Genomic DNA, 4144 nt, shown 5'->3' with positions numbered 1-4144 from the left:
ATCCAATCTAGTCCCACCTGCCAGCACCCGGCCCATATCCCTCCAAACCCTTCCTATTCATATACCCATCCAAATGCCTCCTAAATGTTGCAATTGTACCAGCCTCCACCACTTCCTCTGGCAGCTCATTCCATACACGTACCACCCTCTGGGTGAAGAAGTTTATATCTTTCCCCTCTCACCCTAAACCTATGCCCCTCTAGTTCTGGACTCCCTGATCCCAGGGAAAAGACTTTGTCTATTTATCCTATCCATGCCCCTCATCATTTTGTAAATCTCTATAACCTCAGCCTCCAACGCTCCAGGGAAAACAGCCCCAGTCTATTCAGCCTCTCCCTGTAACTCAGACCCTCCAACCCTGTAAATCCTTGTAAATCTTTTCTGAACCCTTTCAAGTTTCCCAACATCTTTCCGATAGGAAGGAGACCAGAATTGCACGCAATATTCCAACAGTGGCCTAACCAATGTCCTGTACAGCCGCAACATGACCTCCCAACCCCTGTACTCAATACTCTGACCAATAAAGGAAAGCATCTTTGGAATCTTTATGTTATAAGATCCTTGAGTCACAGAGCAAAGGTATGTGGGCTTCACCAGAGAGGGGAGTATATTGGAGTATTTTGGATCAGTTTAGGTTTATGGTAGAATTTAGCGTTTAGTTTGAGAGGGAGGAGTTTGATTGAAGAACAACTGTGCTAAGATGGTATAAGGGGAGGAGCGGAGAGCTGGCTGGATTGCACTGGGAAAGGAGTTTTGCAGCAAAATTAGTTGTGGATCAATGGCAGCCATCTGAGAAAATAGTTCTTCGTTCACAGCGAAGACATATTCCCGGGTGGAAGAGGATTAGCCAAGCATGGGTAACCAGGGCTGGTAAGGATAGCATCAGGTCAAAAGGAAAACCAACAAGCTGTCAAAGGTTGGTGGGAAGTTGGAGGATTGGAATCGTTTCAAAATCACCAAACAAAGACAATAAAGGGAGAACGAAAACGTTGAAGGTAAACTTACACGCAGTATCAAACTGGACAGCAAGAGGAGTTTTTACAATATTTAAAAAGGAAGAGAGAACCAAAGTGGACGCAAACTCCTTAAAAAATGAGGCTGGCTGGGTTCAGTGTAGAGGGAGCTTTACTCTGTATCTAACCCCGTGCTGTCCCTGTCCTGGGAGGGTTTGATGAGGGGCTCAGTGTAGAGTGAGCTTTACCCTGTATCTAACCCCGTGCTGTCCCTGTCCTGGGAGGGTTTGATGAGGGATTCAGTGTAGAGGGAGCTTTACTCTGTATCTAACCCGTGCTGTCCCTGTCCTGGGAGTGTTTGATGAGGGGCTCAGTGTAGAGTGAGCTTTACTCTGTATCTAACCCATGCTGTCCCTGTCCTGGGAGGGTTTGATGGGGGGACAGTGTAGAGGGGGCTTTACTCTGTATCTAACCCCGTGCTGTCCCTGTCCTGGGAGTGTTTGATGGGGGACAGTGTAGAGGGAGCTTTACTCTGTATCTAACCCCGTGCTTTCCCTGTCCTGGGAGGGTTTGATGAGGGATTCAGTGTAGAGGAAACTTTACTCTGTATCTAACCCATGCTGTCCCTGTCCTGGGAGTGTTTGATGAGGGGCTCAGTGTAGAGGGAGCTTTACTCTGTATCTAACCCCGTACTGTCCCTGTCCTGGGAGTGTTTGATGGGGGACAGTGTAGAGGGAGCTTTACTCTATATCTAACCCCGTGCTTTCCCTGTCCTGGGTGTGTTTGATGAGGGACAGTGTAGAGGGAGCTTTACTCTATATCTAACCCTGTGCTGTCCCTGTCCTGGGAGGGTTTGATGAGGGGCTCAGTGTAGAGAGAGTTTTACTCGGTATCTAACCCCGTGCTGTCCCTGTCCTGGGAGTGTTTGATGAGGGACAGTGTAGAGGGAGCTTTACTCTGTATCTAACCCCGTGCTGTCCCTGTCCTGGGAGTGTTTGATGAGGGGCTCAGTGTAGAGGGAGCTTTACTCGGTGTCTAACCTTGACAGAAGAGAGTGCCCATGAGCACAGTGTGGCTGGGTGTTTATTCATTACTTGAAGAGGTACTGTCTCTGTGTGCAATGGTACAGTGAGCCAGGTCATTAAAGATGCTGTGTGCAGAGTGGAAAGTGTACTGTGAGTCTGTCCCTGGCTGTGGTGAATGTCCAAGCCTGTCATGTTGCTGGGTTTGATACAATGAGACATTGTCGAGGGTAACAACCACTCACAGTATCAAGAAACGAAAGGAGTCTCTTTGAAAGCAGGGACAAAGGTTACTTTGTGTATCAGGAGGGTTGTGAAACAGCAATGATCCTCATGGAGCTTCATCTAAGGTCTGATGCAACGTGACAAACAGATGAAAGAATTCACTCTGACTCACGGAGGGAGCGGAGGCTGCGTTTGGGGGAACTGAAGAATTTCGCATTCACAATCTACAGGGAAGAATGTGCTTACTTTAGACTGCAATGATCAGGAACGTGGTGTGAATGTTAGGCTAATTAATCACAGCTATCTAGAATATAGGTGGAAAACTGATGAAGGAGCAACAATCCGAGAGCTAGTGCTTTCAAATAAACCTGTTGGGCTCTAACCTGGTGGTGGGTGATTTATAACCTCATCTGTACAAATACTGTACGCAGTCTTTGATATTCTTGATGAGATTCGATTCCCTACAGTGTGGAAACAGGCCCTTCGGCCCAACTAGTCCACACTGACCCTCCAAAGGGAAACCCACTCCCCATATTCACTCCTGACGAATGCATCGATGGGATCGTTTCCCGTCGCCAATCCACCCTGAGCTGGACTGTGGGGGCAAACCCACGCAGACACGGGCGAGAGTGTACAAACTGCACACGGACAATCGCCGAGGCTGGAATCGAACCCAATCCCTGGTGCTGCGAGGCAGCGTTGCTAACCACTGAGCCACCGTGCCACCCCCTGATGTTTCAACATCAGGAATTGTTAAGGTGACCTTGCAAGGTAGTGAACAAAGTTAGAGGAATGTTATCATTCACGATGAAGGGAGTGGATAGTACAGTTACCCTTCAGTTTGGCAGGAGCATCTTAAACCCTGAAGGGACATTACAGGATGGAAGTGGATTCTCTCTCTCTCTCTCTCCCCAAGTGTCAGTTTATCCAGTGGTGTTGCTGTCAGAAAGGAAGCTCTCTTGCAGAAGCCTGAATCTGAAGATCAGGACTAATCCCAGATAATCCACTTCATCCAATGTAGCTGGGAGAGGGTGGGGACTGCAGATGCTGGAGATCAGAGTCAAGAGAGTGCGGTGCTGGAAAAGCACAGCAGGTCAGGCAGCATCCGGAGAGCAGGAGAATCGATGTTTTGGCCATAAGCCCTTCATCAGGAATGTGTGGTTCCTGATGAAGGGCTTATGCCTGAAATGTCGATTCTCCTGCTCCCCGGATGCTGCCTGACCTGCTGTGCTTTTCCAGCGTCACAATTTTTGACTCATCCAATGCAAGACTTATTGCCCCAACGTTTTATCATGTGATTTAGGGAAGGATTTATTATCCCCCTTCCACAATTCTAATGTTTTAATTCATTTGAGACTTTGGAGAAGATTTGTAGCTCAGGTTGGGGATCAGATTGTAAGTTTGCTCGCTGAGCTGGTGGTGTTTAATAGGTATGTCTCTTTGAGAACCATAGAATCCAAGAGACATAGAGCTGTACAACGTAGATACTGACCCTTCGGCCCAACCCGTCCGTGTTAACCCAGATATCCCAACCCAATCTGGACCCATTTGCCAGCACCCGGCCCATATCCCTCTAAGATGAAAGTGGGTACTGCAGATACTGCAGATTAGAATCAAGATTAGAGAGATGCTGGAGAGTCAGAGTCGTGAGTTTGGTGCTGGAAAAGCACAGCAGGTCAGGCAGCATCCAAGGAGCAGGAGAATCGACGTTTTGGGCAAAAGCCCTTCATCAGGAATGCTGATGAAGGACTCCTGCCTGAAACGTCGATTTTCTATATCCCTCCAAACCCTTCCTATTCATATACCCATCCAGATGCCTCTTAAATGTTGCAATTGTACCAGCCTCCACCACTTCCTCTGGCAGCTCATTCCATACACGTACCACCCTCTGTGTGAAAAAGTTGCCCCTTAGGTCTCTTTTATATCTTTCCCCTCTCACCCTAA

Source organism: Chiloscyllium plagiosum, unplaced genomic scaffold (assembly GCF_004010195.1).
Source record: "Chiloscyllium plagiosum isolate BGI_BamShark_2017 unplaced genomic scaffold, ASM401019v2 scaf_2561, whole genome shotgun sequence".
NCBI classification, from domain to species: Eukaryota; Metazoa; Chordata; class Chondrichthyes; order Orectolobiformes; family Hemiscylliidae; genus Chiloscyllium; species Chiloscyllium plagiosum.
This window is presented reverse-complemented; position numbering follows the sequence as displayed.